General features: G+C 41.3%; 1 protein-coding gene across 20 annotated transcripts in view; it reads right to left on the bottom strand.

The window, feature by feature from the left end:
- Positions 1-24,968, bottom strand: part of ZMIZ1 (zinc finger MIZ-type containing 1) — a 486,957-nt gene that overhangs the window by 310,512 nt on the left and 151,477 nt on the right. For 18 of the 20 annotated variants that reach the window (XM_075934735.2, XM_075934734.2, XM_075934747.2 and 15 more), the window contains one exon: positions 17,484-17,563. The exons of 1 other annotated variant lie outside the window; for it this stretch is intronic. The gene's annotated coding sequence lies outside the window, so the exon portion shown is untranslated. Of the gene's footprint in view, positions 1-17,483; positions 17,564-18,174; positions 18,247-24,968 lie in introns of all 20 variants that reach the window. One more of the 20 variants, XM_075934739.2, reaches the window with a different exon arrangement.

Below are 24,968 nucleotides of genomic sequence, written 5' to 3'. Positions count from 1 at the left end.
AATTTTGCAGAGGATGTGTGACATCTGCATGTGATTTCTGTGGTAATACTATAATTAACTTTTGCCAAGTAAATATTTTATCTGAACTCCTTTTGAAAAATTTCCCCAAGACACTTCAGATTTTGAGGGGTCCTGCTGCAAAGAATCTCCAAACTTCTCTCATACATACACATATACATACTTTAAGGAGATCTCACACATGAGCTATTTTCTAAACATTTAACTTAATCACCAGAAGACTGAGTCTGAAATGCTAGATTTTTTTTTCATTTTAACATCTAGTCCTATAACATATATTTCCCCCAAAACTCTAATAATTCTTCTATGTATCCATCTCTGTGCAAGTTGGGGATAATATGACAATATAAATACATTAACAAGACTTCACATCATCGAAACATTACATATTGCAGACATAAGTAGTAACTTGCACACACCTACACCCTTACAGTCAGAAATTTATAAATTATAAAAATGCCAATGCAAACACTACTCTGTGTAATTATCATCCAATTATATAAGGAATCAAAGGTAATTAGTTGCAGCCCAAGTGTAAGAGCACTTATCCATAATTTGAGTAGCATTTATTGCTACTGGGTGACTTAATGTTGTTAGCTGTTTGTATTAAGCTACAGCTGCAAAATGGACCTAGGATAAACTGCTATAATTGGAAAATGGGGGCAAAGAGGCGGGGCAATATTTGCTGTAGATGTTCCTCTTCCTCAAAGAATAGGCTTAATTTGTACTTGACAGCGTACCTTTCCTGAAAATACGACCATTCATCCCTGGAAGCTGCATGTGGAACAAGATACCAGGTAATAAAAATATGCATACCAAGCAGCCTTTATAATGTACCACCAATATGACTTTGCATTATTATTACTATTATTTGTATTCTTACACTGCCCAGTCAGCAGTGCAGTAAGTGCTGTATGAATTTATAATCAAAGACAATTCCCGCATTGTCCCACCAGTGGTCTGATGCTGTCACTTCCTGTGACCCTATAACCATAATATAACCCGTGTAGCTCTCACCAGTACAATAGCTGGGGAAAAAATCCATCACATTGTGTTGTCATGAGCTGCTTCCTGGCAACAGATACTAAGACATGTGACTACATGATATAATTCCCACCGTTTCTTACATAAACCTCTATATATTGCCTGCAAAGAGCTTTAATTATATAAACATGTGATCTTACATTATTTAGCAGCTTCACTTAGAAACACTTTCCCTTTTTTGCCTCAGAGCCTTACAGATAAAATGTTAGAAATCTCTTGGATGCCAGCAGAGTAATGTGCTATCCACTGATCTGTAAATAAAGATAAACTAAACTGACAGCATAGTCAACAAATTTCACCAAGGCAGCACAGTGCCCGTGTGCTACCATCTCCGTATCTACATAAAGTAGCATCCAATTGACTCTTTAATAAGTAGCAAAGCCAGTTAAATATGTATAATCTTATATAGACATTTGCGTTTGTTATCAACCGTGCTGTGCTCACTACCTCCCCAACACTCATAAGGACTTAATGAGCTGTAGGTGTAGCTGGTTTCGTTTATTGCACTCAAGCTTCATTTAAAGTCTAGTTTTAACACACAAGGGAATTTAAGCACAGTGTGGCAGACTTCCAGACCAAATACTAGGCCAACAGTGGTTCAAAGTCAGTCTATCCAAACAGCCTGTGACGGGTGAAGGACTACACGTCACAGAATGCCAAGGGAGACTGCGTTCCAGCTAGCTGCCTCCAGTGAACAAGAGGAGAAATGGTTTTCATTTATTTACCATCAGTGGGACTGGCAACATAATTTCAGTCAAAACAGGAAATATTCAGCTGCTGGATCATCCAAGCCCTAACTACAAGATGTGAAAACAGAGTTGGTCCTCCCACAGCAGATATGCTGAAAGGGGCAATTGAACTAGCAAAGCGAAAAAGCGCATATTAGAAGTCTGGGGTGATGAAAGCTTACAGTTCTGACCAGCCTGAACTTGGTGCTACTACTGTTTCATCATAGTATGCTTGTACCATTCAGGTAGGAGGAGGGGTAACAGAAAATCCCCAACTCTGTATCAGACACTTAAAAATATCAATAGAGAAGTAGCTGTGTTAGTCTGATCTTGCTAAAACAAAAGGAAAAACTATGTAGCACTTTAAAGACTAACAAGATGGTTTAGTAGGTGATCCACGAAAGCTCATCACCTATTAAACCATCTTGTTAGCCTTTAAAGTGCTACATAGGTTTTCCTTTTCTTTTAAAAATACCAGACATTCTAATACAGACCAGCTGATGATCAGCTGTTTGTCGGCCGATCCGGGCAGTCTGGATGAGCCACAGTCGACAAGGAAGCCTTTGTCAACCGGCGCAGGTATGCCTTGTAAAACTAGGTTTACCTGCGCCTGTCGACAAAGGCTTCCTTGTCAACCGTGGAGCATCTAGACTGCCCGGATCTGCCGACAAACAGCTGATCATCAGCTGGTCGGCAGAGCGTGGCAGCCATTTAAATTTAAATGAAGCCGCGATTATTTTAATCGCAGCGTCATTTCCCTCTGCCGATCAGCCTAATCTACATGGCTCCATCGACGGAGCCATGTAGTTTAGACACACCCTTAGGGCTGGAAGAGACCTCAGGATGTCATCGAGTCCAGCCCCCTAGCTAAAGCAGGACCAATCCCAACTAAATCAACCCAGCCAGGGCTTTGTGAAGCGGAGACGTAAAAACCTCTAGGGATGGAGATTCCACCACCTCCCGAGGGAACCCATTCTAGTATTTCAGCACCCTCCTAGGGGAATCATTTTTCCTAATATCCAACCTAGACCTCCCCCACTGCAACTTGAGACCATTGCTCCTTGTTCTGCCATCGCTCACCACTGAGAACAGCCTCTCTCCATCCTCTTTGGAATCCCCCTTCAGGAAGTAATCTCTACACCTTTCTTGATAGTTTGACATGGGTGTGTATATTTAATCCATTTGTAAACCCAAACCCTTCAACCCAAGATTCCCCTACATTCTCACCTCCCCTCTCCCATGTAATTAATTTCTTTAGATGTGTACAAATCCTAATTGAGTAGGCTCACTCAATATAACTGAAAACTATAGCATAAATAATACCCTAACTGTGTACGGTTCAATGTAACCCACACCTCAAGCAAGCTAGGCATTCCTCATCCTTGCAATTCCCTCACCTCATTTCAAAATGCCGGGGCTGGGTGGGGTATCTGTACATTTTGCAATAGACCCTAAAATCAAAAGATTCTGGCTATTTTGGACAGAGAAAGGAGTGGGAGAATGAAGTTGGCACCACACACAACACACTCTGTCAGTATTAGGGATGTTAGACAGTGTGTAATTGAATAGTCATGTAACTGCATCAAATTTTAACAGTTACACAACTATTCGATAGTCTCTGGGGGTGGGGCCAGCAGCCAGCGTGCTCCTGGCCCCACTCCCAGGGAGCTCCCTGCCACCCCATGCTGCTCCCTCTCTATTAGAGGCAGCAGTGTGGAGGTAAAGGGGAGGCGGATCTGGTACAGAGGCAGCACAGGGTACGGGGGACTGTGTATAGTTGACAGGATTAACCAATAAGTCCAGGATTATCAGTTAATCATGTAGTTGTCTACACGATGGCATCCTTAGTCAACATACCCTTGTCTTCACATGACATTCAATTCTATCAACATTCAACCACTATTTTTAGTTTCAAATATAGGTTCATACTAAGATATCACCATCGCCATCACATTTGGAACAAACTGCATCTCAAACATTCAGGTAATTGGTAATTTCTTAATGGTGATCATTATATTGCATCACAGCTTGCACCGTATTCTGTCCTTGGTGCAGCAAACATTAGCAAAAACTACACGCACTTGGCACATCTGACATATGAAGTAAAGTTCTGTTGCAGAGATTAAGTCATATAGTGGACTTGGGTGGCAAGATCGTGCCATCACATTAAAAAACATGAACTCTTTAAATGTTCACTTTTCTCATTTTTCTAATGTATTATTGCAACCTGCTTTGATCTGCAACCTTCTCATCCTCCAGCATCCTATGCATTGATAGGACTGGCATGTTGCCGCCAGCACTACTCCTCTGCCTTTTTTTTTTTTCTTAATTCAATCCTATGGAAAGTATCAAGAGGAAAATAGAAGTGTCATAGAGAATCTATCTACTTAGGCCAAGGAAAATAAATAGCCAGATTTTCTGAACTCCTGGGCTGCTAACCTCTCTCGGTGAAGTAAATAGGGCCTTCTCCTCTTCGGCCCTTTTGAAAAATCAACACAATGATTAAAGTGTCCAAATAGGAATGTAGAAGATTTCCAAAGGCATAAAAGGGAGCTCCATGCCCACTTCCCATTGTGCTTTCAACAGAGGTAGAGGCCTAATTGTTCTTGGTGCCTTTCAAAATCTCCTCACTAGGGCCGTGACCAGACTCAGGGGTTTTTTCGGGAAAAGTAGCCTTTTCCCGAAAAAACTTCCCCTGCATCCAGACTCAAGCCGCGTTCTTTCGAAATTATTTCGAAAGAACGCTGCTTTTCTTTCGATGGCGGTAAACCTCGTTTCACGAGGAAGAACGCCTAAGGCGTTCTTCAATGTAAAGAGGCCGTCTTCGAAAGAGAGCATCCAGACTCGCTGGGTGCTCTCTTTGGAAAAAGCTGATTTTTCTTTCGAATGATCCGCCTGCAGTCTAGACGCGATCTTTCGAAAGATGCTCTTTCGAAAGATGCTTTCGAAAGAGCATCTTTCGAAAGAAGCCTGCAGTCTAGACATAGCCTAGGAAGCCAAATTTAGCCTCATATGTGCGAAAATCCTGGCCTTCGTTCTGAACCTTTCCAATACTTGGCTCTTTACAGGAAGACCAAATCCTCGGTGACTGTTTAGATTAGATCAGAGACACTATCAATATATGTAGCATTACCACTTGGCCCCAACAGAAAAAATCTTTTAAAACTGATATTCTTTGTAAAACTGGTATGAATCTGAAAATCCCTCAAATCTAGGATTTCCCAGTTATGCCCGCTAACAGCAGCTGAGGTATCTATGTAAATTTTCATGTTTCTTATTCCCACTGTCTTTTCTCTCTCTAAGTATTTGTTCCAGTAAGTATTTCACAGTACAAGTAGCAGATGATGTTCTGGGCTGAGGCAGAGAAAGTGCCGGTCTGCTAGGTGTGATTGTTTTTATAAAACCTCTAATCTATGTATTTGGAGAGGCAAAGTAAACACAGTTTATACAATTCACCCTTGACATTCTGCCAAATATTCTCAATCCTATAAAATGCCTCCTAATGACCTGAATGTAATACTGTGGTATAACAGTGTCATTTAACTACTTTAGGGTTCTTCTAGTAGCAGCCCTATCTGCAGACTTAATATGAAACGTACAGGATTATGCTGCCACTGAAATATTATTCAGTGCTGCTGAAAATTTAAAATTAATTCCAAGAGACAAAGCATTATTCAATTCTGTCTTTAGCACAAATACAATCCCCATGTTAGTTTTATAAAAGCAATTTTATGACTAATGAAGGTTGATATTGTCTTTTTGAGGATATTTGCTAAATGGAAAAATGTTTTTTTAAACAGCAAGTGAGTTAGTACCAGCGATGAATTAAGGTTTGTATGAGACACAGAAAAACTTTGGAGGGAAGGAATAATTTGAGGATCATTGAATCGAATTACGGAGGAGTTGGTATCAGATGTGCTGAGGTGCTTATACATTGAAAGACTAGACCGGTCTAGCTTTCACTAGATCGTTCAAAATTGTCTCTCTCACACACACATTCACAGGCATGCACTTGTATTCTCTATGCTGGCAGCCACCCACTGCTAATAACACTGGGAAATTTCCCAAGGATTACCAGCCACGTACGTACGGTCAGTCTCAGCTGACGTAAATACATATTGTTACTGCTAAATCTCCTGAAGTCAACAGGACTAGACCCAATTTATGGCAGCACAAGATGTGGCTTGTAGGTTTTACTGTGCTCTGCTTTTCCAAAACTTAATACACAAACTCTGGCTTTTTGGTTCTATTTTTACATAATTCCTGTTTCTAGATGCGTACTGCATATGTTTAGCATTTTTCATAACTACTGGCACTGAGGGATTACGGTCTGGTACTCTCCTATAACCAATATATAATTCAGCAGGGAATGTCTGCTAACGGCCACGCAAAGGCGTTCATTACACCAAGTGGTCGGGGTAGAGGGTTGAGAGCAAGAGCAAAACTTTTCCCCCGTGGAATTCTAAATGTCTATTTTAGGTTAATTTCTCTTCCCATTCCCCTGTTAGGACACTGAGGGTATGTCTAGACTGTGGGGTTTTTGCGTAGCTTTTTCCGAATAAAGGCTATAGTGCAGACCTAGCCTCAGCTACTAACCTCCCTTGTAATGAAGCAGCTTAAATCTGAGAGACAAATACTCTAAAAAAAATTAAAGGAAAAATGTATTTGGGTAGTATTCTAAAGAACAAGAGAAAACAAACTGAAGCCAAAGACAGAATGAAAACCACTTATTTTAGAGGTAGGCTTGCTACCACAATCAGGCCTTTTTAATGTTACAATAGTTTGAACCTCTCTAGTCCAGCAACATCTGTGGTCCAGCATGATTTTAGTTAGCTCGATGTTCACTTATCATGGGAGTGGCCAAGTTTGCTGCAGTCACATAAGGATTGTTTACAGTCACCAGTCCTGGCTCGCAGTGTTCTGTGCTCTTATTTAGCTCTAATTTACCCTTAAATGTCTTCTAAGAGCCCAGTAAGCAATGGAAATGTTGGTAATGGTACTGGACAGCCAGACCAGAGAGATCCAACCTGTACCTATCTCCTCATTCATTAGTATTGTCTTTGTCCACACAACCACCCAGACATACTTTCCCCTCCACCAACACACAGTTTCAGATCCTTTTACATACAGGTCTCCTGTGTATCTGGCTACTGGCTATTTTCAGCTGGTTTCTTTTCTATTGCCTGCCCCTGTAAAGGCACTGCAGTGCTCCGAATGCTACTACAGCATTACTGATAAGAGAAAAGATTGCTGAGGCTTGCTAGTGCCACTACAGACAGCAGATGGAAGAAACAGGGGTCATGCTGGAGGTTTCAGGGGGACTGCAAGAGCTATGGCAGCAGATAAACAGCAGTGGGTGAGGGGACGGGAAGGAGTACATGGCTCTGGGGACTGGTAATGGGAATAAGGAGCATTTCACGTCTAGGTCAACAGTTCAAATCAGGTCCAGGATGGTAATGTCTGAAAGGTATTACTCTCTGACAGATGTTCAATGGACTCGGGCCAGCTCCTAGTGGGGAGGAATCAATATGAGCAAACAAAGGAAAACTACACCCTATACCCGTAGTCTCAGCAAAGAGACCAAAGGTGGAATGAGTATGGAGAATGAAATATCATCTCATATCACCCTGGAATGGAGGGTTATACAGAGAGTATTATAATGTCACTATATAAATCAATGGTGCACTATTCTCTGGGCAGAACTGGTCACCCCAGCACAAACAGAATATTGTAGAATCGGAGGGGAGGTTCTGAGCAGGTCCTGGGAGCAGCCTCTGCAGGAGAAAAGGGAGTAAGGTTCTTCCCCAGCCCGGCTGGGTCTAGCAACTGGAGCCCAGTGCATGGGAGAAGCCCCTGGTTGGGATGCCCTCGCCAATGGTACCAGAATGGAGGGAGGATCCATGTTAGAAAGTGGGAAGCACAGACCCCAGCACTTCCCGGTTCCAGCACTGGTAACCCCCACACTGCTACAAAGGTTCGGCTCTCTTTCCTCCCCAGCTCTGGGCCTCGTGTGAGAGACTTAAACGAGCCTTGGGCTGGCAGGGGAGGGAGGTTGGGATGGGAAGCCATGGCACCACCTTGACCACGAGGCCTTGGTCGGTTGCCTACCCACATGGCAGGTTATGCCCCCTTCCCTCCAAAGTGATGTTCCCCCCATATCACCTGACCCTGACGTTTACACTGCCTGCTGCTCAGAACCGTGGCCGCCCTTTGGTCGGCAGCAACGCTAAAGTCGAGGTGGCACCACCATGACCTTCCTACAGTCACCTTGACAGGTATCGGCGCGGTAGCACTGTGTTAGTCTATATACTAACTAGGGGTATTAAAATGTGTATATTTAGGTAAATATGTAACCACTGAAAAATTCAGCATTTACGTGTTGACATGCAGGGTGGAGGGGGCTCCCACAGAGCCGTATCAGAAGCAGCAGCCTGGGGGGGAGAGGGAGGAGCTGCAGCTTCGCGGGAGCTGGTACGCATGGGCATCTGGCTTAAAAAATAGCTATCTACACGCATTATGCCTCCCTCCTCTCCCCTCCCCATGCTGCTGCCTCTGATACATTGGCAAAGCATGTGATGAGAGGATATGATGTGATCAAATTCAAGATCAATTACAGCAAACACTTTTTCCAATGTGCAATAAGTGTGGAACTCACTGCCACATGATATCATGCTTCAGGATTCAAACAAATCTCTAAGTAACTATTAGACAATATCAGGCACCTAACACAGAGGACAAATTACCCAACCTCTTCATAACATGAGGTTTCTTGCACATTCTCTGAAGCATCTGGTGATACTGAAGACCAGATGGACAATGGGTCCAATGTAGTCTGATCCAGCAACTTTCAAAACCGTTGTTCCCACTTGCCCAGTGCCTCTTATCTCATTACAATTTTTAATGTTTGTTTATTTTGGTTTTATATTACATATGTTTCAGGGTAAAGACCAGTAAGAGGCAAATAAACCATGAGAGTTGATCTTTTCTTGTTACCTTTTTAAGCCCAATTTGGTTTACTTTCATTTAGAGGATTTCAAAAAAAGGTTTTTTTTCCTACATGGGGACAATTGATGTCTCACTAACTCAAAGTCTCCTTTGAAAATCTTTTAGAGTTTAGGCCATAGGGCAAAATAGATATTTTTAACGAATAGCTAATCTATTTTGAGTTGAAAATCAATTATAGTCACATGTTAAATCACATTCACATGTTACATCAGTTTAATGTACATTCACCAACCTTGCAGCCACATCATCCAACACTTCATGTGTGTGTGTCTGTGCAGAAAAACTGCAATTTACATATCCTTATTAGTACTTCAAACATTTACATGAGCAGATCATTAATGGGCACTTCAAAGAATAGTCTCTCTTTCCCATTATTTTTTTCATATTATTGAAATAAATCTAGGTGAAACTTAATAATACAAATTAGATTAAAGGTTAAAAAACAGATTAAAGTAAGGCTACAGATATATCTAGATATACACAAGGGACGGAAATTATTATTAAGACTGAACTTGCTATATGAGTATGTATCGAAGCTCATATGGTAAGAAGGTGATGTAAACTGATGTTAATTTCATCAGCCAGGATCTAGCCCACGTATTTGTATTATGCTTTGTTTAATTTGATAGAAACATTCATCCTACAAGTTATACTCCCTATTTATCCCTTTGATATGCATTTCACAACAACGTGCCAATTCTTAAAATAACTTATGAAAGACCCCTACAAGAATACATTTCTGATAGCTGGAAGAACACTCTGAAGAGATAAACAAGATTAAGGAGAGGAAAAAAAGTAAAAATGTAGCCAGTTAGCCAATTAGCTGTTTTTGTATGGCAGAAAAAAATGAAGATGCAGGCAGTATCTTATTTCTTCTGGAAATATTTCTCTACACACAAAGAAAAAAATGCAAGCTTACGTCCCTTAAAAGGCTATAAAAATATGTCTGGATTTTCTCCATATCAAAATAAAATATTTTTTAGTGCAGGAGACAGCAATAAACCCTTCCGGAAGGTTACATGATGATAGAATATTTGAAAAATTGCTCTTATTTAGTCCTCTTTAAAGAAGCTCAGGCCAAAAACAAAACTAAACACCTACCAAACAGAAACAAAAAAACACCCCACAAGAAGCCCGATTTTCAGAGGAAGGCACACCCAACTAAGGGCTTTTCTACCCTGTGTCTTTGTTGCACTTGTGTAGCACCGAGTCCTGATGTACAGGTGCATAGTATAATTTACCCCAGCCTGAATGGAATCAGTCTGTAGAATGCTTATTAGCTGGGTTTACACTGGTGTACTTACATTGTTATCATATCATTTCAACAGTTCAAAGAACCCGAGGTCAAAAACAGAACCTGTTCTGTCCACGTTCCCTTAAAATGAAGCTCCATTTTCCCCAATCTCTGTGAAATTTAATGAAGAAAGTATAACTCTTGAGGAGTTATTTTCAATCCCTTTCGCCTACCGTATTCAAGATTCCTTACCCAGGCCTAGAAGGATTAAGATGACTTTGGAAGTCTATGCATGCAAAATGGCCTCCCAAAAAAATAAACTGCCATTTAAAAAAAAAGAGAGCTACAGAAACTTCCTTTGGTTTTCTCACTAACACACAGCTCTCACATAATGGCAAGATAAACTAAGAGACAAGGGAAAGCATTGAGACATTTTACCTCCAGGAAATGAAACTCATATACAATGTTTGCACTATCTAAGAAGTCATGTTAGTGTCTTTTTTTCCAGTTGGGCATTTACCAGGGCGTTACATGTGACAGCACAGCCTGGAAGACAACTCTAGTACAAGGTTAATAAAGGTTTATTCAATTCTACCCTATACAGATTTAGTTGGGCATTTCTCTGTATTTATCAGTGTTCACTTGGAAAAACAGATAACGCTGAATTGAAAAGGAATTTCCCATCTGTATCAAGCTTTTCTATGCTTAAAGTTCTGGCATACTTAAATTTAATCTGATTAAGACAGTATTTATTTCACATGAAAAGACTAGAGTTGTTTAAGGAGTAATTTTACCTGTAGATAGTTTTTCTGTCATTTGAATTCTCCAGTCACAGACCAACAGGTACTCCCATTCTAGTCTTCCATGCCAGTCCGAACAGACACAACCAATAACCAGCCTTCACAAGATTTTTATGACTGAGGGCGCTGTAGTTTGGATTTCTCAAAGGAAAAATCTACCCTCTATTAGATTCTGTGTAGGCATCAACCCAAAGGTATGTATTTCAAAGCCTGAAGCAAGGTGGACTAAGGAACCAGACAGTGCTAACATTGCGGCCCAAAATGACACCTGGTACAGTCTGTCTACATTTACAATATTTAATGAAAGGCAGAGAGCACTTCCTAGACAGTCACCATGTACAAAAAGTCTTAACAAGACATCCTCCCCACCTTCCTTTAGAAGGGAATACAACCCAGGTGGAAACCGTTCTTCAGTTTACAGGAACTACATAGTTTTCTGGCCCATTGTTGGCATCTATTTCTTAGGCCATGACAAATCTCCTAGAGGTGCAAAGGGTTAACCAGTTAACCAGTAAGCATGCCTCTTACCAGTAACTGGTTAATGATGGGGAGTTGCTCTGGCTGGGCTTGCTCAGAGCAGTCCCTCCTGCCCATGGTGTGGTGTGGTGCAGTGGGTCCGGCCCAGCTGGAGCAGTCCCATGCCTGGAGCACACTGCAGAGGGGGGCAGGCTGCTCTAAATTGGCCATGCTGTGAGTGGCGGGTCTGCTCCAGCCTGGACAGAATGCCCCCTCCCCCGTCTCCACCATGATTAACTTGTTAGACATTTCATTAACCAGTTAACCACCTAACCGGGAGTTTACATCCCTAAAACCTACAGGCACTCTCTCTTTCTTGAGATATCCCCTTCCAAAGAAAGTCTCTCTCAGGCAAAAAAAGATTTCCCTTCCTTTGTTCCAAGCTGCACTCTGGAAAAGCAGAGCAGAACTAGTTCGGGTTGGGCTGTAAAATACGGCCTGCGGTTTAGTTACCCTCACAACCATAGTACAGCTATGAGAGGATAAAGGCTTAATAGTAAGTGTAATAAGCCCAAGAGAGTTTCCTCAAACTAGGCAAAAGTACTGAACAGAAGCCTAAAAGTCATTGAATCTAACCTTCAGCCTTCATTGAGTGTGGAGAGAGCTCTTCTCATCTAAAGGCTTTCCTGGATCATGTCCATTTCCGGAATATGCTGATTGCTTTTCAGGCACCAATCTAAAGGAACAGCTAAACGCATTTGCTTTGGTGACCTCTTGATGGTAAAGGGGAGGAGAGATAAGAAACATCTGTCTGTCAAGGAAGAGTATTTGACCCACGCCCTCTAGTATGTCTGTAGATCCTTCAAACACCCACAGATCAGACCCGCATGCTATGGCTAAAAATAGCCTCTCTGAAGGCCAGAGTGACATGTGGGCTTTTCTAACAACTCTCTAACATAGAAAATGTACATGCTTGCTTGAGTCTCTATTTTGATCGCTGATCTTTAACACTGATGATATCACACTATCCCTTAACGCTTATGGCTCACATTAACAATCAACTCATCCAATGGTGCTCACTGCATAAGAACATAAGAACGGCCGTACTGGGTCAGACCAAAGGTCCATCTAGCCCAGTAGCCTGTCTGCCGACAGTGGCCAGCACCAGGTGCCCCAGAGAGGGTGGACCGAAGACAATGATCAAGTGATTTGTCTCCTGCCATCCTTCTCCAGCCTCTAACAAACAGAGGCCAGGGACACCATTTCTATCCCCTGGCTAATAGCCTTTTATGGACCTAACCTCCATGAAACTATCTAGCTTCTCTTTAAACTGTTATAGTCCTAGCCTTCACATCCTCCTCTGGCAAGGAGTTCCACAGGTTGACTACACACTGTGTGAAGAAGAACTTTCTTTTATTAGTTTTAAACCTGCTACCCATTAATTTCATTTGGTGTCCTCTAGTTCTTCTATTATGGGAACGAATAAATAACTTTTCTTTATCCGCCCTCTCCACACCACTCATGATTTTATAGACCTCTATCATATCCCCCCTCAGTCTCCTCTTTTCTAAACTGAAAAGTCCCAGTTGCTTTAACCTCTCTTCATATGGGACCCGTTCCAAACTCCTAATCATTTTAGTTGCCCTTTTCTGAACCCTTTCCAAGGCCAAAATATCTTTTTTGACACTGTGTGGAAGTTTTCAGAGAACTATCCACGATAACTCCAAGATCTCTTTCCTGATTTGTCGTAGACAGATTAGCCCCCATCATACTATACGTATAGTTGGGGTTATTTTTCCCGAAGTGCATTACTTTACACTTATCTGCAGGAAGACCTTAAGGTGCTACTCACTGTGGCAGAACTGTAAAAGGCAGAGCTGTGTGCAGTACTTCCATTTGGTCTTGGGGAAAATAATGGGGGAAAAGAATACTGAGAACCATTTCCAAAACCGCTGTTACATCCCACCCACACCTCCTGCAGCAGTCTTGATACCCAAGGTTTAGTACATTTACCTCTCCTTATAACAAGTTACTAGCTCCTGCCTTTCATTTAAGATTTTCCTTCAGCGAATGTTGTTTTCCCCCGTTAAATGCCTTCCTTCAATTCCTATCTCCCTCATAGCTCCTACTTTTTCTTGTCCTTTGCTACTCTCTTTTCTTTGTCATCCATTATTGTCCTGGGTTTTTTCCCCCCCCCCCTCACCTGCCTCTCTCCATCTTCCCCATTTCAAGGTCTTCTCCACTCAGTATTTTTTATTCGCTTCTGTCAGACTTTCCCCAACAGACCCCAGACACAAATGACAGGAGTTCAAGGCAAATAGCTGAGACAGACACCACCTGGGGTGACCAGCTATCCCAGTCTTTATTAAAACAGAAAAATATTCCAATTTCAGTTGAGCCACTGAGACCACATTTGCAGGCAAACCAAGTCTCATTCAATAGGAATATTTATTCACAGGGAAGATGAACTGCTGAAGAAAAGTTAAAAAGAGATGGATTATTTGCGGTTAATATGCTGGTTTATGATGCAGGAGCTCTGATCTTGACAGTAGGACTCGCCCACAGACGATGACTTCTTCCACCTCACACAAGACACTTAATCTCTTGTTGCCTCAGTCCCACAACCATAACATGGGGGTAATGCCATTTTTATTTTCCCTGCCCTTTCTCTGCCTTGTCTCTTTCAAGTGCATGATTTCAGGGACAAAGACTGAGTCTTACTCTGTATAGTGTTTAGTACCATGCGTCTCAGACCTCTGGTGGGGCCTTGAAAAGTTACCATAGTATAATGAAACGGAGCATGTCAAAAACATTTTTTGTTTATGAAAAATGACCTTCCATTTTTGAAGATGAAAAATTCTATGAAAACACTCAAATTTTCTAATTTCGGTGAAAAACTGAAGAAGTTACAAATTAAAATCTATTTTCTTCCTCAACAACCCACCCCGCAACAATTTCTAACCTCATTTTTCCATTTCTCTCTCTCTCTTTCTCTTTTTTTTTTTTTTTTTTTGTAGACTAAAGTTACCAGCATCTAAATGTCATGAATAAGAAAGTAAAATAAGATGGAGGGTTTTTAGAGAAGTCCAGAGAACTTCTTTTTTACAGAAAGAAGATTACTTCCTCAACAAGCAGCCTGTGTTGTCTGTGTTTGTTATTCTCACAGCAAATGTTCTTCCGTGGTTGGGTGCATCTACAGTATGAAATTTAGTAATGCTGTTTCAGCACAGTGCTTGAGAGCAGGTATATGTTTTTGAAATTTAAACAAGATCACAGTGTCATAGGATATGTCTACACAGCAAGGATAAAGTTGAATTAAGCTATGCAACTTCAGCTACGTCAATTGGGTAGCTTAAGTCAAAATAGTTTAACTCAGCATTTGGTGCTGTGTACACAGCAGAAAGTCGAAGGAAGAGCGTTCTTCTTTCGACTCTCCTTACTACTCGTGAAATGAGGATTACCATGAGCCAGAGTAAGAAGTCCTCCAGCTTGACATTATTTCGAAATAATGGCTTGTAGTGTAGCTGCACACTTTGTTATTTCAGAACAATGTCAGTTATTCCGAAATAATGCTGCTGTGTAGACATACATCCATGTTGTGCAACTACAACGGGATTGGTATGCTCACCTCTAATTTGATCACTCCTCACTAATTTCATTTGTGGATAAAGCTGTATCAATGTGTCTATAAAGCTTTCACTCACCAGAGAGAAATGGCCGACTCCTATCCAAGACTCAGATCTTCATCCTTCATCCTCCAACCCCGTCTGGATTGGTGTTTACAGAGTCATAGAAGGAACAGGTACTCTTACAATGAGAAAGAGCAAGTTTGTATAATCTTAACTGCAAGATCTCAAGAGCCAGAACGAATTCAAAGTTCTTCTAATTTGACTTGGGGACTCCGGACTGTGACAGCAAGACTTAGAGAATGGCTCTTCTCTATAACCTCGTTTGAGTGATCATCTTTTGTTTCCATTTCTCTTGTTTGCAAGATGACAGCTATCACGTCAGATTACAGACTGCCTTTTAAAATGATACTTGTCAAAAGGGAACTGTTCTGAGCATCTAAGCGGAGGGGTTTGCTTTAATATTTAACTTGCCAAGAATTAAATTTCAAAAACAACTGCTTTAGTCTCTCACACATGTAGAACAATATTGCTTTCCTGAGTTTTCTTTCATCAAAACGTACATATTTAAAACGCACTTGCACTGTTTATAAGAGAAACCCTAATCATTTGAGCTCAGCACTCCCAGATTGTAATGTCCTTGTGCTGGCAAAAAATTAAAAAAAACCTGCTTTCTGTGTGTTTATGAAGCCTCCGGAAATACCATAGCAAACATTCCAGCTCTACAGCAGAGAGACCATGTGACTTGTAGGCACAGCCAGGAACTTCTTTCCCTTGAGTTTCTTCATGGAATGGAAAAGGGAAATTTTTTCTTTGAAGCCAGAATCCATGGCCAGGGCAGCATACGCAAGGTTGTTTTTAAAGATTATTTGGCTGAACACATCATCTTATTTTGTACTGAAAAGATCAAGTCTTTAGACATGTATTCAGATGCAGGGAACAAACCTGAACATCCTTTTTAGGACACTGCTACAAAAATATTTCCAGGATATTCTAAACCACGTTTTATCTTTCTTGTTCTGCACTTTTCTATTTCTTGGTATAAATAATTAAGCCATCTTCCCTCTCACCTCCCAGGGAAGACTTGGTTAATTGCTCTTATAGAGGGGAGGGGAGGTCTTTCCCATTTTTCAGTTTGATTTTTGTTAGCTCTGTTAATTAACGGATTTGTCCATGCAAGTTTTGCTAAGTGTGACCAAAGATGACTCATAGTGTGAATAATAGCCTGAATAATAGCCTTCCATTTTTATCAGTATCTGTAAGTAATCATTCAAGAGATAAGGGATATGGGGGGGGGGGGGAGTCATACAATGCTTTTTCTATACCTGTGAACATTTGCTTTCCTGTTTTAAAAGAAAAAAAAAACACAAAAAAGGAAGGCAGCACTGTAGTAAAAAGTACAGCAAATGGCAAGCACACACCACTAACTTGCTCTATGGGCCATGCCACAAATGTTTCTAATTATCAGAGGCAAAACTGGGATGGCATTTTCTGCTGGAAGCAAGATTTTCAATACACCTTCTCTTCCCCTCTCAGCCTATAAATATCGGTCATTTTTTTTCTCATTTGGTCCTCGAAATAAGCATGCGGATAGGACGAGAGTGTTTGGAGGTGAGGCCGGGAAGAAACATTGATGAAGAAATGCTTCCAGGCAACAGTCTGCACCTAACCAATATGTATCATTGAAATGCTAGGGAGAAATAAATAAGGGAAGCGTATTCAATAATTAACACCAGTCCCTCTCTAATTATGATCCGTAAACCGTTGGCTGATGAGCTGCAAAAAGCTGGATGGTCACATGGTACTAACTCCTCCTTATTTGCAAATGCTATGTTGCATTCAAAACAACTGAACACACATTAAATGTTTCCCTACAGTTACCTCCCCACATATGCAAGGCCACAGAGACATTCTTGAGAGTGGAAGTGGAAATGGTCTGCATGACAGTAAGTGGGAGTTCAGATGACCGACAAGACAAAATGCGGATCACATTGCAAAAACACTTGAAGACCCCTAAAAGTACTCTCTGGCTATGCCAAAAACAGAGAGGCAATATCATCTTATGTATGTTAAAAACTATTAAAAAAAAGATGGACCCAAACTAAGAGGGTAGAACAAGTTTGAAGGAAATGCCTTAATGTGACAAAACCAAACAACAATAAAGCTCGTTGTGTACTTTTTATTCCCCATTACACCTGCATATCAAGGCTGAACACTCCTGCATTGAAACTGGTGTTGAATTGTTAAAGGGTTACTAAAGTTTGTTTATTATAAGTGCACATTTACTGTGAGCATGTGGAACATACTAATGCTCTAGTCTGCAGTTGGAATGGCTAGTGCAAGGCTCATTCGCAGCATGTATTACAATCAACAGAATTAAACCAAGGTAGCCAATGAATGTTTATACCAAGAGCTTTGCTTGCAGGGTTCTGTCATTGCCATCAATCAAACTGCTTTTCAAAAGAACCTTAATAGTAAATGAGTGGTTAAAGCATAAACCATGATGCACTAGCTAGAAAAGACAAGAAGCCCATGTGTATTTTACCAGGTGAGAATACAAAAACCTTCCTACCTGAGTTCCGCAAGTGCCTTCTTCCTCTCAGGAGCAGATGACTATGTCCTCAGGGCCTTCACATAACACGATCCATGTTCCTGCAATGAAATATAGATACGACACTCATGCATCCTCGTTAGTGCAAGGCACCGTTTAAGCGGCTACAGCAGATTTGCAAAAACTCAAGAAATTTTAAATGTTTAAAAAATATAATATGGGGGGGACCTAAAATGTGGGATCCTAGGCTCTATAACCAGCAATGCCACTGATCTGTTGTGAAACGAAGGGACGAATCACTTCATCTGTTTAAACCTTAAAGTTTGCTCATCTGTAAAATGAAGATGGAGAACAGCTAGTGAATTCTACTGAGGTGAGTATCCAGATTTATGAACCTGAAAGGAACTTTTTTTTTTTTTTTCAGATAAATGCCATGCCGAACTCTCATTTTTTGTGCAAAGTCTTTGATGAATGTTATGAGCTATTATCATTAAAACAAACACAAAACAAAAACAAACCTGATCTTTCCTTAGGTGAAGGAGAGTGGGAAACAAAATACCACAAAACACCATATTTTCTGAAGCAAAACAAAGCAAATTTACCAATTACTTTGGCGCCACACCTTGACTTCTAGGAAATGCTTTTTAAATAATAAAAGAAATACTGTGATGGGGGACAGTGGAATGTTTACTGGCAGAATGAGTTCTGTTACCTGCTGTCTCAGCAGCCAAGCAAGGAATCCTTCCTTATAGGCTTCTACAAACAGGCTCTAAAATTCAGAATACTGGGCAAAAAAAAGGAGAACATTCACATATGAATACAGTTTGCAATCATTGATCCCTTTAATTTTTTCAATTGTGTGTGGAATAAATTTTATTATGTGCACTGAGGCATGTGCAGATGTGCACAACCAGTAAAAACACATGTTGTCAACTGTGGGTATTGTGGGCTCTCTGCTAATAAGCTGGAGCATTTGAATCTTCCCTGCATGGCTACCAAAGTGCTTAGTTTACAGGGAACATTGTTCACAATCTTTTTATTGATTTTCAAGTAACTTTTCACACAATGATATTTTGTTTGCGAGAATATTCATGAAAAACCACTTTTCCAAAGCAGAAAATTTCACATGTGATTTGAGTGTCCATTCTATCGGCTACCTGTCTATCAACAATTATCAGGAATTAAAGCCAGGTACTCAGGGAACTACTCAGATTCCTCAAAATATTCAGATTCAGGGTTGGATGACAAATGTAGAATAATGAAAAATGTAAGTTATGAATAATGAAAAATGTAAGTTGCTATTTGGATTACAGGGGTATTTAATTTGTTCATAAAGAATAAAAAAGGTAAAAATTAAATTGTTTGCTAAGAACCCCAAATGAAATATGCATATTGATATAAAGAAACAATCCGCCTCAGAAATGGATTTGGATGGGTTTTTGGTACAAAACAGCCATTTTAGGTAGTCCACATTTGGACAGACACTATTGGAGAACAGTTGACCTTTAAGTCTCATGACAATGTCTATTTTCTCCATTACATGTTTGTTCTCTTCCACAGATTCTCCTCCACCCACACCCACAAGTTAACGTCTTCCCACTAGAGGTTAAATTTTTGTTCCAGCTAATAGAGGAGTCAAAAGTTCTAGGTTCTGCTACTGACACACTATGCAATGCTGAGTGATTCACTTCACTTCTCTGGGACTCGGTTTGCCCATCTGTAAAATGGGGATTGTGGTACTGTCCTTCCTTTTACAAGTGCTTTCTGACCTATGGCTGAAAAGCATTGCACAACAGCTGAGTATTGCTATTATTAATAATCCCACCTGACAGAGTCTCCATCCCTTTCTTAAAAAGCTGGCCTAAAAAACACACCTCTTCTGTGCTGCCCACATACTACCCCTCCACAAACACTTGCTATCAACCTGAGGATGCAGCCTCTCTCACTGTCCTGTAAGCACTGAACATTCAGTGAGGCAGTTGTACGAGCAGTGCACTGTTAAGATGAACTCTCTGTTCTACGCACATTGACAATCTCTCCTAACAAAGCTCCCAGTTTTCACTTCAGCACTGCCAATGCAAGCACAGCATGTCTGCTGCTCCTGATGAGCCAGCAGAGGGAGCACAAAAGCCAAGCTGTGGGACTCAAAGGAGCCTCTTTTTAATAAAGTTTTGTGGCTATCACATGTTCAATCCTTAAAAGGCAGTTGATACTAGATTATTTTTATAGGACAACAGATCTGTGGTGCATTATAAGTTACAAAAGACTAAACTCTCTGCTCTGAGGCGATGAGACTCTATGATCAGTAAGTGAACATTGTGGACAGCGTTGTCTGTCAACTCTTGTGATTTTATCATGAGTCTGACAATATTTGGTGTTTTGCTTTCAGCCTCAGCTCTTGGAATCCTGTGAATATAAGTAAATCTCAGTTTCCATGTTAAAAAAGAAAAACGTAGCTGTCGATGTCTAGCCCCCACTGTTGTACAGAAAAATTCAGATATGTGACCCGAATGCACGCCTCAACGGCTTGAAAAAAGAGAAGACAAATAAAAAGGACCCCAAATGTGGGGTGGGGTTGCAGAGCATTTTTATAAATATAATGACTTTTAAGCCAACCATGATTTTGAGTGCCTTACACATAGTTTTTGAATATGTGGGGTTGGTAATTAGCAATGCTGCAAGAGTAAACAATGAGAAAGGAAAATATAGCTTGAGAGTGTGTAGGACACACACAGAGCAAATCATTCACAATGGCCAGTTCAACATATTTCTCATTTAAATGCATCTCCTCAGTGGCTTATTGTCAGGCCTTATGGAATAGGTTTGTTTGTTTGTTTTTTAAGGCGGGACTGGAACAAAGTCTGTTCCAAGCACAATAGGGCAGCATGGAAGAAGGTATGAAGACAAGAGTGGGAGCAGGATACACGGGGAGCTATTAACCAAAAGGGCTTGTGTGGGGAAAGAAAGAAATAGGTTAACAAAGAGAAATAAGCAAGGATTTAGCTAGAGAAGAGTTGAGCGAAAGCTTGAAAACCGGGGAAAACCAGTGAAATATTTTGAATGGGGAAGTGACATGAGCTAGTGTTGAATTATAACAGTTTCAACCACTTATGCGGATCACAAGAAAAGGCGGATTTCCCTTCCGTCTCACATACACTGGTCTGACCTCACAGCTACCAACTTTTTGACAGGGGACAGTCAAAAAACTCCCTTCAGAGCCAAACAACTCTGCTCCACAGTCAGCAAGAGAAGTCACTGCTGAGGAACAATTAATCACTTTGTTTTCCTGAAGCTCCCTACCTCTGTCTGCCCAAGGAGAAAGGAGAGACACTGTAAGTAGGTGTCAAACCCTCATCTCTTGAAAATCAGCAGAAGAAACTAAAAGCAAAACCCAGATAAAGTGAAAGCAGGAGAGACACAAAAAAGTGAACCCCTAGTGAATCAACATGGCCTCATTTAGCCTGAAAAAATTTAAGACATGTGCTTAAGCATGCAACAACAGTCTCATTCAGGCCTAAATTATGGGGTGGAATGCAACTAAAAAGTTCATTCTGGTTTTAGAATTATTACCAAATCCACTTATTTTCTCGTTAAACGGGAGGCCCCCTTTCAAATTAGGAATGCCCCCAATCCCAGAATGAACTGTTCAGCGGACCAGTTAGACCTCCTCATCCATAAACATCATATCCAGAATTATCTTCGCTCCAAGAGAAGCATTCACCTGACACGCTTTCTATGTTACTCAGAAAAACAGACAAATGTGTACACAAAAGTGTCTTTAAACATCAAATATAACCTTCATTATGCAGCCTGCATTATAAGTTAGTTAATTGAGCCCTCTATAGGTTTGCAAAGTTTCTGCAATTTTATTGCTGCAAAATTTCCTGTAGCTATTTATATTCAGCATCATGTGAACTTTCCATATTTCTTAGGCCCTTGCAGAACTCCCACTTGAAAAAAGGAGGGAGGAGTTGTCTGCTAGTTTTACAGCGAAGAAAATCTTGAGTACTTATGGGATAGATTTTAAGCACCATACTGGAAAAGAAATAATGGATATAGTTCAAAGAGCCAAGACACTGCAGAGATACAAGACTATATATTTAATTTAACTAATGGCTTTAACTCTTCTTTCCAAAATGCATACCAAAATCCATCAAAGTGCCACCACTGCTCCCTTTGTGTAACCCCTGTACAACACCTGAAAGAGGATAGGTGAGATGCCCCCGATTCACCAGCCAACAGAACTTGCTGGCTGCACAGAGGCCAGAGAGTGCTTGTCTCCCTGTAGTCCTGGGCAGACTGCTGCTGCATGTTAGTGCGCTGTAGGGACTAGCAGCTTGTTTTCCCTGAGCTCCCACTAAGGGAAGCGACAGGCTCTGGATCTGGATCTGTTTTTTTTTTTTTACTAGGTTGCCCCTCCTCCTAGCAGAGGGCTGGTGCCCTACAGGCACAAACAAACCCTTCCTCAACAGCCATGTGTTACATAATTTCTCTTCCAAGAACAGCACAGAGATCTAGAGGTACAGATTACACAATGAGGCTGTGATTATAAAGCTGCCTTAGGTATACACTTGGGTGGCCTACACACACTATCAAATTTGCACTGTATTATGTTTACACTGTAACCTGTTGCTTTAAAACAGTTTACTATGTACTTTTCTCCTAAATGACTATAATGGACTGTCTAGTGGGTGCAGTAAATGATTACAGACCGGCAGGGATGGATTTTCCCCCACACACTCACCCACATACTCCCCCAATGATTTTTTTTTTAAATTTTGTCAACATTGTCAGGTTTTCAGTGGTTTAAAATTGGAAACTTTGCATTTTCAATAGGTGAAAAATGTTTAATCTTGTAACAAAACCTTGGTTTTGTTTAAAAGTAAGCAGGCAATGTTTCAAAGTTTTTTTCCCTGTTTTGTCAAAAACAATTGGCATATAAAAACCAATGATGGTGCATTTACCGGTCCATGGATCACCAATTTGAAAGTTCTGCCACTAGCCATGTACAGTAAACTCCAGATAATCCGGCACCTTTAGGACCCAGGGGGTGCCAGATGATCAGATATGCCGGACTATCGGAAGCGGCGGCTATGAGGGGTCTGGGGTGGGGGGGGGGAGGATGCCATCCCAGACCCCTCATAGCCCCCCCATTCCAATAGTCCAGCTCTGCCCCATGTGTCCCCGATTCAGCCGCTGCTGGTCAGTTTCAGCAACTGCTGAATCGGTGACTCCTGGGGCAGAGCAGCTGGTGTGCTACAGGGTTGGTCCCTTAGCGCCGCCTCTCGGCGCTGCGGGAACAACCCAGCAGCACCCCAGCTGCTCTTCCCCGGCTTCTCCAATTCAGCTGCTGGTCAGTTTCAGCAGTGGCTGAATCGGGGAAGCCGGGCGCAGAGCAGCTCCAATTGTCCGGCTGTCCAGAGCATTTCCAGGTTCCCGATGGTGCCGGACCATCAGAAGTGCCGGAACATTGGATGCCAGACCAATGGAGTTTTACTGTACGGCTGTGTCTAGACTGCATCCCTTTTTCATAAAAGGGATGCAAATTAGACATATCGCAATTGCAAATGAAGCGGGGATTTAAATCCCCCCGCTTCATTAGCATAAAAATGGCTGCTGCTTTTTTCCGGCTCGGAGCTTTGCCGGAAAAAAGCGCCAGTCTAGACGCGGATCTTTCAGAAAATAAAGCCTTTCCGAAAGATCCCTTATCCCTCTTAAAATGAGCTAAAAATAAAGCTACACTTAAAATAAGGGAAAAGGGATCTTTTGGAAAAGGCTTTATTTTCCAAAAGATCCGCGTCTAGACTGGCGCTTTTTTCCGGCAAAGCTCCGAGCCGGAAAAAAGCGGCAGCCATTTTTATGCTAATGAAGCGGGGGGATTTAAATCCCCGCTTCATTTGCAATTGCGATATGTCTCATTTGCATCCCTTTTACGAAAAAGGGATGCAGTCTAGACACAGCCTACATATATGTGGAGTACCGTGCGCAGAGAGCATTAATACTGGCTCACAAGCATAAGAGAGTGGTCACTGCTAGAATGGCCACATTTTCCCATGGTGCAGAGCCAAGAAGACAAACCCAGACATCCCACAGTAGCCCATAGTGCAGGGGTTAGGGCACTCATACAGGATGCAGAGGGCCCTGATTCATGTTTCTCCTGACAACCTGGCGGAAAAAGAACCCACATTTGTTACCCCACATCCCAAGTGAGTGTTCTCATCACTGGGCTGCTGGCTATTTTTGCGCAAAAAAAAATTTTTTTGGAAAGGTTGCATGTGGAACAGGGAAACTCTGTGAAGATTGTCAAAAATATTCCCTGCATTTCTAGTTATGAACTGTGGCTGTAGCTGAGATGGGAGAGCTTACATGGCATCCTGCTACCAAGGGGGTTGCCAGCTTTCCCAACCAGACACCATTCACAGCAAGCACTCAGCCTATTTCGCATTTCTAATTTAACTCAATCCCTCACTAGTGTTCCCTGTATGCTGAGCACTTGAGCAGCCACCCAGGAGAGATTCAGGTCCACCTAGCTGACTGGTAGAGCACTCACAGCTGCCCATAGCCAGCAGCATGTGTTTCTATTGGTGGTGCACATCTATACATGGCTCGGTGCACATAACAAAATTTATTCTGCACATGGATGGGGGAAAATTGAGTGAACATTGCCCCTCCACCCTCCACCCATAGCTAAAGCTTTATACTTTCAAACCATCACCCACTCTAGCATAGCAACAGACATAGTTTGTAGGCACAGAGGTTCTGCTTCTGTCATAATTAGTGTATCGGATTCTTCATAGGTATGGCCACTTGCCCACTGAACACATTTGGAGAGAGGCAGACACACTGAATTTTTAGTGCATGTGTTGGATACCAAATAACCTTTAGGCAGAAAGGAGTCTCTTAAAGCTACACTTAAAGCAAAGACTAATGATCTAGATGAGTCACAAGCTAGTTCAGCAGCTATTATTGCTAAGAGAAAAGATATAAGCAAGGTAAGAAGGAAAGAAAGCAGTATGTATGAACAAGACTCATCTAAATGGCAAAATACAGGGAGGTGGTAGAGAGGAGAAAATATCTCAGGTTCTCCTAAGTAGATTATTGCCAAATCCAGCCGTAAACCTCCCACCCAAATGTGTGCCATAAACTTAATTCTCAAATGACAGTATCACTACTGGGAGCATAAACACTGAGACAAGATTAGACATGCTTGTTTTTAACCATTCATTTCTCTTTCCAGTGAAACACTAACCGCATACCTTTGCTATCAAAATTATTACCTTTCAGAATGTATGCTTTTAACTTTATATATAGCAATTATGTCTTAGTAGGTTATTAATGTAAAGTGGCAAAAAAAAAAATCCAAAATGTTTCAAGGAGGACAAATTAACTTCATAAGAGTCCAAAGGCAATCAATCACACTCAATTCATAAGATGATACTATAATTGGGATAGAAGTTGAGTTGACAGTAAGGCCATTTTAATTGTGGATTAAATGAAATTTAAAGA

This window comes from Pelodiscus sinensis, chromosome 8, assembly GCF_052426305.1.
Source record: "Pelodiscus sinensis isolate ZL-2025 chromosome 8, ASM5242630v1, whole genome shotgun sequence".
Lineage (NCBI taxonomy): Eukaryota > Metazoa > Chordata > Testudines > Trionychidae > Pelodiscus > Pelodiscus sinensis.
Note: the sequence above shows the minus strand (reverse complement) of the source record. Positions and strands in the feature narration are given on the sequence as shown.